At 42.6% G+C, this 11,503-nt stretch overlaps 1 pseudogene; it reads right to left on the minus strand.

Moving 5' to 3' along the window:
- Positions 1-8,581: 8,581 nt before the first annotated feature.
- LOC122096605 lies at positions 8,582-9,827 on the minus strand (annotated as a pseudogene).
- Between the last annotated feature and the right edge of the window lie 1,676 nt (positions 9,828-11,503).

The following is an 11,503-nucleotide window of genomic DNA, read 5'->3' on the forward strand; positions in this document are numbered from 1 at the left end:
TATGGGGAGGGAGATGGGAAGGGATGGTAAGGGGAAACAAAGGAGGAGGGAACAATGCTTGATAAGAAATGTACTCATTTGGGCTGGGAAGGTGGCTCAGTGGTACAGTGCTTGCCTTGCATGCATGAGGCCCTGGGTTTGATTCCTCAGCACCACAGAAGCAGAAATAAAAAGCTGGAAGTGGTGCTGTGGCTCAAGAGGTTGAGCGCTAGCCTTGAGGTGAAGAGCTGAGGGACAGTGACCAGGCCCAGAGTTCAGGCCCACGACCGGACTCCCCAAACCCCAAAAAAGAAATGTACTCATTACCTTGCTCATGTAATTGTAACCCCTCTGTACTACATTTTCAAGATTAAAAAAAAATTCTGGTTTCAAAGTCTTTGAGGAAAATCAATACCAGGATTTCAATAGGATTGATATATTGTTTTATAACTGGAATTTCAATTTTTGCCTGGAATGGTAATAATGTCAAATGAAATTATGTCACTATTTCAGAGGTCCATGCTAAATTCACCAGCAGCCCTGCTCAGAGGAAGGGTGCAATGATGATGTGTAAACTCATTTGTAAACATGAGTTGAACAGAAACTCAGTTTGTTAAAACACAGCCACCCACCAAATCTTTGTAGAAATGACCTGTCAGGAGAGACCTCTCCGGTCCACAAAGCTGTACGATCATGTACTACAAAAATCCAGCGGCAGTGTGGCTAGTGGTAGGAGATCATGATGGACCTAAAGAGGAAATGTGTACAGTTTTGTTAAATAAGTATACATGTGGTTGTGTTTGCTAGCCATGGGGCTTGAACATAGGGCCTGTGCACTGTCTCTGAGCCTCTTTGTGCTCAAGGCTAGTGTTCTACCAACTAAATCCCAACACTACTTCCAGCTTTTTCTTAGTAGTTTATTGGAGATAAGAGTCTCATGGACTTTCTTGTCTCAGCTGGCTTCAAACTGCAATCCTCAGATTTCAGCCCCCTGAGTAGCTGGGATTACAGGCATGAACCAGCAGGCTCCTGGTTTTTATACTTATCCTTTAAAACTTAAAATGAAAGCCCATAAACATTAAGAGGTGTACAATGCAGCATGCTCAATTTGTATTTGTTCCCACTGGATCATCTGTGAACTGAGTTAAAGGCTGTCTTAGATATGGAAGGGAAGGAAAAATTTTCCACAAAGTTAGTTTTTGAAGACATTATTATTCAATAGAATTCCTTCTGAGAAGACACTTGACAAGATCAGATGTTAGGTCAAACCCTCATGGAATGGTGTAGGAATTGTCTGGGGAAACCAGGCAACAAAATTTGAATTAGGAGGTAGTGTGCTTCCTTCCTCAGCTTACTCAGCTTTATTATCTGAAGAAGAAAGGAATGAGTAGGAAGAGGTCAAGTTCTAGGGCCAGTTTATGGGTTTGTTTTGTTCTCTCTCCAAATCCTGTAAGATAGGAGTGCTGAGTAATAGCCTCTTCCTTTGGAAAGTCCCCACATTATCTCACTCTATCATGAGAGGAGACCTCACTTCTGTGGAGATAAGCTTGCTCTTGGGTCCTTCAGACACATAGTATGCAGACATCAAAAGTCCAATGCTATAAAGGGAACCCAAGATACTCAGTTTTATCAATGATGTAAGGGCCATTTCATGACAATGAATCTGCAAACTGGGTATCATCAATTCCAATAGTGGAAATAGCAGCCCTGGACAGTGGATGATGTAAGATGTTAATTGATCTCCATTCTCACTTCCCTTTCCTTCCATTCTGAATATTTGCCACAATGAAGAGTTTTGCCTCAAAAAGTTTAAGGAATTTGAGTCATGATACCACAGAAACAAGCAAAAATATAATACATAGAAAGATTGTTTTGTGTAATGTCCCTCATAGGCATATGAAGTTAATTTAAATAAACTGAGTAAGAGAAAGGTTAAGTGAAACAGCTTTAAATAAGTAGTTTTTTCTGATTCTCCCATATTCCATTAGGCAAAATTATCACTGATAAAAATACATTTACTCAAAGCAGCAGCAATGCAGGTTTCACAGAAGCACAATGTTTCGGTTTCCTATAATATCAGTTGAGCCTTCTGTGGGATCTAGGAGAAGGACATGGCATTGTGAGGCTGGGAGAAATAATAGGAGTGAGGATCTGATGAAAACAAGCATCTAAAATCACCTAAAAGTGCAAGAGATGAGGTTTCTACTTAAATATCTGTATCTATCTTTTCTCTTTCTCTAATACTAGTACTACAAGCCTCAGCCACTGTCAAGGGCAGAGACTGGATACCTGAGGAGGGAGCAGACTGGAGAGCAGCAAGATTGGTAACAAAAAGCTCTAAGATGCACAGGAGAGGACTCAGGTGGTCTCACAGAAGATGTACAAAGTCACCACTGAAGACAATGGTATGTGTGTGTGTTTGTATATGTGTGTGTGTGTGTGTGTGTGTGTGTGTGTAAAAAGTGAGGCTTAAAGTCATGCAACATATCCTGAACTATGATTTAACAATGAGCAGTGTCACACATTGATATGAGGTTCTGATAATCTAGAGCAGAATTATGTCCACTGATGGTTTGTAATTTCAAGTCAAGTAAGAAAGCAGTGCCTTCTAGCACCACAAAACTCCAATCTGAGAACTCAGAATAATAATTGGATTATAATATTTCAAACCATAGGTATGTTATTCTGGGGAATAACAGAGATGGGGGGTATTGAAATCCAAGGCTAGTCTAGGCAAAGTGTTAGCAAGCAGACCTTATCTCAACAAATTCTTCTGGCTAGGTGGTTCATTCCTGAAATCCCAGCTCTGTGGGAGGTGTACGTGAGGGAAGAGCAAAGCCCAAAAATTACTTAAAATACTTAAAGCAAGAAGGGGGCAGGAGGTGGTAGAATGCATGCTAGCATGTATGAGGCTTTGAGTCCAATCAAACGATAATACTATTAAAACAACCCAACAGATGTAAGATGTGCTCATTAGCTGGATTCAGCTTTTTTCCTCTCTACTAGAAATATTTAGAATTCGGGGAAGCATAGGAGAAGTGTACAGCACAAGTACCATGCAGCTGTACATTTTCTATACAGCACTCTTAGCCAACATGCTGAGCACTTGCTGGGTTTCAGTTGTTGGCCTCTGATAAGCAGTCATTAATATCAGACTCACAGAAAGAGCAGATGAGTTAATCGAGTCAACTGACTTAAATGACTGACATTGAAGCCTATGCAGGGCTGTGATCTTCAGTTCTAGTACTTGTAAAACTAACCCCAACCCTGATGCAAACACATTGGCTCTGCAAACCTGATTGCATCTGCCATCTTGGTGCCTTTTCTCTTTCTATCATCTGTGAGATGGTCTATGAAGTAAGTTAAATCCAGGCCACAATAGAAGATGCTGCCCAGTGCACTGAGATACACCTGCTGTCATCGGCAGTGGCTGTTTTCAGGGCACTCTGGACTTCTTTTATCACCTGGAAGTCACCATAAGTTCCAATGATAAGAACCACTTTGGGTACAGACTACTATAAGCATTTTACTAGTCGACAAACTAGACTACAGAAAACTCATGCCCAGACTGATGTGCTTTGCTTTGCATAGAACAGCAATAAACAGTCTGTACATTGCTTATTTTCTGGAAGGAGAGACATATGTGCTGGGGACAAAATACACTGTAACTATGAAACAAGAGGAATAGCATAGGAAAAGAAAGACCCATCTGTACGGTATTTTCACAATAATAATAATAAGAAGAAGAATGAGAAGAATGAGAAGAAGGAGAAGAAGGAGAAGAAGGAGAAGAAGGAGAAGAAGGAGAAGAAGGAGGAGAAGAAGAAGAAGAAGAAGAAGAAGAAGAAGAAGAAGAAGAAGAAGAAGAAGAAGAAGAAGAAGAAGAAGAAGAAGAAGAAGAAGAAGAAGAAGAAGAAGAAGAAGAAGAAGAAGAAGAAGAAGAAGAAGAAGAAGAAGAAGAAGAAGAAGAAGAAGAAGAAGAAGAAGAAGAAGAAGAAGAAGAAAGCCTTTGTTTCTCTGAAGGTTACAAGAAATGGGTATTTCTGCAGTTTGAACAGCAGGTGGCACTTTTAACTACTTTACAAGTGAGCCCAGTCTGTTTGTTGTTGTTTTTGTTATTGTTGTTGCTGATTTAGCTTAGGATAGAAACCTAAGTGATATGGTGAGAGGGCACAAAATCATTTAAAATGATCTTGGAAACATTAAAAAACCTCACCAGTGAACAGATTGCAGTCTAAAAATGTACCAAAAATCAAGCCCTGAACTTGTTCTGTATGAGTGTAGCTAGCACACAGACCTTCTGTAGGTAGCTTTCCTTGTCTGGAACAACCTACTCAAGCTGTGTACAAAGGAAAAGAAACAACACTAGAACTTAAAATTTGGAAATGCCCAGTGCAAGTTGAGATGTATGCATTTCTAGAGTCTTCCTAGCACTAGGGGCTTTTGAACAACAATCTCTCCAACAACAATCTCCTTGGCCTTTGCAAGCTGCCTTTTCAGGTATTAGTCAATATGCATGCATAGAAAGCCCCCTTGCTGTGTGCTCTGCCACAACACTAAGACCATCAGTGTTGTAGGATGATGGGGAAACTTCTCCCAGGACAGAATGTGGCCATTGTTATGTTTAGCAAATAATTAACCTGTCAAACTGGGCACCAGTGGCCCTTGACTGTAAACCTAGCTACTCAGTAGGCAGAGATATGAGTATGCCAGTAAAAAACCAGCTTGGGCAGGAAAGGCCTTGAGACACTTATCTCCAAGAAACCACCACAAAACTGGAAGTGGCACTGTGGCTCAAGTGATAGAGAGCTAGACTTGAGCTGAAGAACAGAGAGACAGCCCCTAGGCCTAGAGTTCAAGTCCCATGACCGACAAAATATAGGAAAAAAAAGTAAAAGAAAGAAAGAAAGAAAGGGAAAAAGGAAAGAGAGAAAGAGAGAGAGAGAGAGAAAGAAAGAAAGAAAGAAAGAAAGAAAGAAAGAAAGAAAGAAAGAAAGAAAGAAAGAAAGAAAGAAAGAAAGAAAGAAAGAAAGAAAGAAAGAAAGGAAAGAAAGAAAGGAAGAAAGAAAGGAAGAAAGAAAGGAAGAAAGAAAGAAAGAAAGAAAGAAAGAAAGAAAGAAAGAAAGAAAGAAAGAAAGAAAGAAAGAAAGAAAGAAAGAAAGAAAGAAAGAAAGAAAGAAAGAAAGAAAGAAAGAAAGAAAAAAGAAAAAGTCGAAAGAAAAAAACCTGTCATGATGAGAGATATGGCAAAGCTCCAGCCTCTGCAGATAAAGACATCCTGACCTGGGAGATGGATCAAAAGCAGAGGCAGTATTACCTTCTCCTGGTAAGAACCAAAGCTCCCACTGGAGCCCATACCATTAGAATGGAGCAGATTCCCAGCACATGCCTACAGCCCCAAGTCAGTGTGGCCAGAGTGATTAGCAGCCAAGCTTCCAAGTCCCCTTTGATTCCTGCCTCCTGGGCACATTGTGGGCCAGCTCAGAAGGAGGTTTCAGAAGAGCATAAAGAGCCATGAAGCAAAGCAGTCGTGTAGAAACACAAAGCACATGACTCTCACCCCTGGTCTTCCAGAGTTATTCTCAGATTATTTTGTGGATAAGAAGATGTGAGTGAATCATCTTGCTTCCTGAAAAATATCTCTGTATAGGTAGGCATTCTTTGCCTCACACTGAAAGGCAACCACTTGTCCAAAGGCTGGTCTCATCTGTGGCCAATAAATTTCCTTTTCCCGGCCATCATCCCTTTAACAGACATCTGTATGTTGGCTGATAGCACATCCATGAATTGAGATGTACCTGCGAAGGTTTTGAAACCATAGTGGTCCATGATGTCCTATCACCATTTCTCTCCCACTGTCATCTCAGAATTAGACCAGAAGCTGGTTGCAATCACAGCACATATCAACACAAGACTGTCAATACCTGAACCTTGTCAAAGTGTACTTCAAAGATACCTTTCAGTTTCAATCTATGTCTGACAGAGTATCTACCCCCTACTTTTTTGGTCTAGGATATATGGAGCTATAAACTGGGAGACTTAGAGAATAAGATTAGAGAGAATGGGTCTCCTGGACAGGATCTGCTATAGGTATGACAAGTTGGAAGGAAAAAGAAACAGCATAAGGAAATATTAACATGGCCAAAGTGGTCAAAAGACATCTCTCCAATGCAAGAATGTGTTTCTGACAAACCTGTTCTTGTTGGGCCATGACCTGGTATGGTGGTGCCACTTTACACTCTGGTCCCAATAGAGTAACATACATGTCATGGCTTCTTCCTTCCACGACCTAGGCTGACTACCAGAGGTTCATTCCCTGTTTTTACCTCTGCTTTCTAAAAGGGTACACACATCAAGGGGCTCTCTTCTTTCCCCCTACAAATATTCTACCAATGTTCCCTCATTTCACAACTCCTCATTGCCAATCTAGGTGCTGCTGTTCTATGAGTCCTAATGTATCCTCTCCTGAGCCTAACATTTGTTGTCTTTCCTCCTTTTGGTGCTGGGGACTGAACTGAGAGTCATGTGCATGCCAGGGATGTACTCTACTACTGAGCTAAATCTTCACCTCTGAACTTTGTTTATCATACTTGTCAAGAACTCTATTAAGTATTTGATACAATTACTAAGGTACATGAGTATAAGGGAGATGCTGCACTTAGCGATTGGACAAAAAAATCACCGATCTATAGGAATCACCTCCACATTAGCTTGTGTGGCAATGAATGCAGAGCTCTGGCTAGGAGAAAACAAAAGTCATGCCTGAGAAATAGATGGTGGTCTACTGGTAAAATTATCAACAGGAGTTTTCTAAGGAGTGAGGCATGAGTCATTAATTATGAACCAAGAACTACTTCTTCAAAAGTGTAAAGAAATAAGCCAAAGCCACCAGAAAAGACTCATGAAAAGACTCATAAATGGGTACTTAAGAGAAAACAAAAATGTTCTTAGTCAAACACTGGTAGATAGGATGGGTGGTGCCTCCATCACAGCTTGGCCTCAATCCTTAACCCACTGAGGAATGAGAGTGCCTTGGCCAGGCCTGCCTTCAGTTCTGACCCAGCAGCCTTAGAAGATTTGGGTTCATCCAACCTGGTCAGTTCTAGGACTAGAGACCCAGGGGTATCAACACTTACTCCGTAGGACTCCCACAATGGAAGCTATTTGCACTTTGATCTCCCTGGGGCAAGGACACAAAATAACCTGCTTCTAGTCACAGATCACTCTCTGGGACAGTTTACTTTCTAATGAGTGAGAACAGCTTGGCTTAAAGATCTCTATCCCACCCCTCCCTACCCTACCCCAACCCCAGGCCTGGTAGAGGAAAACTTACGGAACTTACCATCTTTACTAGCAACTTTACTACTTTACCAACTTTACTACTTTACCAACTTTACTACTTTACCAACTTTACTAGCAACAAGGTACTTGCACCTCACCCAGAAGTACCTTTTCCTTAGAGCTTTCTATAAGTTGCAGTATTCCCATAGCCCTTTTTCTGAAGAAAAAGTACTCTTACAGGTTGGCACAGACAACCTGCCGGGAGCCTCACTGAAAGAAGAGTGAAAGATTCTGGCAAAAAGAACCAGTGACTGATTTGGCCTCCAGTGAAAACAGAAGTGTTCACCCTCTTCCTGGCCATTGTAGGTTCTAAGCAATTGAGATTTCTGTTTCACTCATGTAAAGTAAACATACCCAACAGGCTAGATCCATCCATCCCTTATATCCTTACAACACCCTGTGGGCCTCAGACAGCTTTGACTGCTGGAAAAATGAACATGAGAATGGGTCATTGGGACAGGCCATGTCTCCCCTCCTCTCCTTGACTTGGAAGTACTGTGTCAAGCAGTTCTTGATACACTATGGGACTGGTCAGCTTCTCAGCCTCTCACTCCCTCAAACAGCTAGAATCACTTCTGTACTTAAAGCTGCCAGACACCTTGAGAAACTACCCTGGCAACCAGGAACTTGCACTCATCCTGTGAGTGCTGCTTCATTGCCAACTGAACTCTAAACACAGGGATCAGTGTTCCTGATACTGTTTCTGGGGAATGTGACTGAAATCCCTCTGATGGGACATGAGACAAGAACCTGTGGTTGTCTGAAGGAGAAGTAGCATCTGGATCTAGTTTTCTTTCTCTTCAAACTGCTTTTTTGCTACCTGCATGCTTTTGAGAGATTGAAAACTATAAAACTGGTCCAGGGGGAAAAACAACAACATTGGCACTTGTCATCCTCCTCTTCAAAATAGCAGAAAAACCATGAATTTAATACTCCTCTTGAGCACCATTCCTATATTGCTAAGATTAAATCCTTCTGGCCAAATTTATATTTCAAATACACTGAAAGAATAAAAAGGATTCTAAAGAAGAATAAGGGCTCAGGGTATAAAATGTATACTTCTTTATTTATACAAATAGGATTTTAAAACAATCATATTTAAAAGAAATCTGCATTTTTACATTCACTGTCAGTGAGTTCCTGACAGAGAAGGCTGAGCATGATGATACATAGAAAGGTCCCACTGCAAGACAACAGTAGCTCAGGAAAGCACCATTTATTTGAGAAGCAATAGGCAGGCTCTGGCATTCCTGTTGCACTGCTAGCAATGGGAAGTCTTAAACCTCTTCTTCCACAAGACTTCTTCAAATTCCCCCTGTTCATCAGCAGTGGCATCTTTGATTTGCTGGTACTTGGACACCGGGTCATTGATGTTGCTTTCAGCCTCAGTGAACTACATCTCATGCATGCCCTCGCCTGTATACCAGTGCAAGAATGCCTTGTGCTGCAACATGGCACTGAACTGCTCTGAGGTGTGCTTGAAGGGTTCCTGGATGGCCGTGCTGTTGCCAATGAATGTGGCCAACATCGTGAGGCCATGTGTGGGGATGTCACACACAAGTGTCTTCACGTTGTTGGGGATCCATTCTGCAAAGTAGCTGCTGTTCTTGTTCTGCAAGTTGAGCATCTGCTCATCCACCTCCTTCATGGACATGCGGTCTCGGAAGATGGCAGCCGCTGTCAGGTAGAAGCCATGGTGGGGATCACAGGTGACCATCGTGTTCTTGGTGTAAACATCTGCTGGGTGAGCTTGGGCACTGAGAGAGCATTGTACTGCTGGCTGGCACGGCTCGTCAGGGGTGCAAGGCCAGGCATGAAGAAGCGCAGGCAGGGCAAGGACACCGTGTTCACGGCCAGCTTGCGCAGGTCTGCATTCAGCTGGGCAGGGAAGTGCAGGCAGGTGGTGACCTTGATCATGGTAGCCAACACCAGGTGGTTCAGGTCTCCATAGGTGGGCATGGGCAGCTTCAGGGTGCAAAAGCAGATGTCATACAGGGCCTTGTTGTCAATGCAGAACGTTTCATCTGCATTTTCCACCAACTGGTGGACAGACAAGATGGTGTTGTAGGGTTAGGTGAGGATGATAGGGTTAGGTGGATAAAGGCTCAGCCCAGCACTGGGAACTAGAGTGTCTGGATGTTAGGGAGGAGGGGTGCCCGTTAGCCATCTCCCATGGACTATGATGACATATCAAATATGAAGTTGTCTGGTCTGAAACTCTGGCCAAATGGTTCCAATCTCACTGAGTCTAAGGTGCCAGTGTCCAACATCTTGGGCAAGGACATGACACTGAAGGTGTTCATGATGCTGTCTGGGAACTCCTCTCGGATCTTGTTGAGAATCAGGGTGCCCATGCCTGACCTGGTGCCACCTCCCAGGGAGTAGGACAGCTAGAAACCCTGGAGACAGACACACTTTTCTGCTCACCACTTCCAGCACTGACTCCACCAGCTCGGTTCCCTCTGTGTAGTGGCCCTTTGCCCAGTTATTGCCTGCTCTGTTCTGGCCTATCAGACACAAAGACATGATGAGACACATACTCCAGGAATAATGACTTTGCTATATGCATTGTGAAGACTATAGGCTCCTCTGAGCAACTTTGGCTATTATTTTAGATACACTGGTGAAATAAAGGAAATGTTTTCTTTTTTGGGGTCCAGTCGTGGGCCTGAACTCTGGGCCTGGGCGCTGTCCCTCAGCTCTTCAGCTCAAGGCTAGTGCTCTACCACTTGAGCCACAGCGCCACTTCTGGCTTTTTTCTTTTTTCTTATGTGGTGCTGAGGAATTGAACCCAGGGCTTCATGCATGCAAGGCAAGCGCTCTACCTCTGAGCCATCTTCCCAACCCCTGAGGATCAACTTTCAAGGCCAGGTCAAGAAGCAAAATCCAGGAAACTTTGGGTGTATGTGTGTGTGTGTGTGTGTGTATGTTTGTGTGTGTGTGTGTGTGTGTTTGTATTTGTGATGTGTGTGTTTGTGTACCATACTTTGCTAGTACCCTAGCATTACCAGATTTTGCGTGGTGAATTGGAGATAAGAGTGTCATCGATTTTCTGCCCAGGCTAGCTTTGAAACATGGTCCTCATATTTCAGCCACCTAATTCAGTTGGAATTTGAGCTATGACTTAAGTGGCAGAACTGGGCAAATATTTTCTGGGACTCCACCTAAACCCTGAGTTGAAGCCCCAGGACATGCACAGAAGAAATAAAGAAGAGTAGAAGTAACCAAGGAAGAGTGAGTGACAAAGGCTTAAATGAATCAAGCATTGGTGGCTCATACATGTTCTACTAGCTATTCAAGTGGCTAAAATCTGAGGATGATGGTTTATGTCCAGCCCTGGCAGGAGAGTCCATGAAAATCTTGTCTGTAATTAATCACCCTCCCCAAAAAAGGGCCAAAAAGTTATAGTGTGTCTCATGTAATAGAGGATAGCCTTGAATAAAAACTTCTGGGACAGAATATGAGCCCCAATTTGTAGACCCAGTAACAACACACACATGCAAAAAAAGAGTAAACAACAGTAGATAGTGGCAAGCACATATTAAAGTTTTAAAATGACACAAGGGTTGTTGGTCCTGTGTATAATCCTAACTACACAAGAGGCTGACATCTGAGGATTGTGATATCAAGTCAGCCTGGGCATAAACGTGCTTGAGATGCTTATCCAAGCTACCTAGCACAAAGCCCTGAGCTGAAGCTGAGGTGATAAAGTAGCAACCTTTGTTTAAAAAGCTAAGAAATAGTCCCCAGAGCCAGAGGTCAAGCTGCAGGACCACTAAAAATTACAAATAAATAAAAAGGACAGTGGAAGAAGAGAGACTGAAATCTGAGGATCAGAGTTCAAAGCTAACACAAGCAAGAAAATCCATGAGACTTTGTGTGTGTGCATCTCTGTGCCATCCTGAAGCTTGTGTGTGCCATCCTTGAACTTGTGCTGGTTTGTTCAAGGATAGAGTTCTACCACTCCCAACTATTCAGTGGTTAATTGGAGGTCATAGTCTCATGGACTTTCCTTCCCAGGCTAGCTTGATTTATGCTAGGCTTTGTCTCAGACTCTTATCTCCAATTAATTGTCAAAAATAAAAGAAAAAAAAACCTGGGAATTGAGTTATGGCTCAAGTGGCAGAATTGGGCAATCAGTTTCTGGGACAGCAACAAAGCACTGAGTTCAAGCCCCAGGACA

The sequence above is a fragment of the Dipodomys spectabilis genome, unplaced genomic scaffold (genome assembly GCF_019054845.1).
Source record: "Dipodomys spectabilis isolate Male_0828 unplaced genomic scaffold, ASM1905484v1 ptg000016l, whole genome shotgun sequence".
NCBI lineage: Eukaryota > Metazoa > Chordata > Mammalia > Rodentia > Heteromyidae > Dipodomys > Dipodomys spectabilis.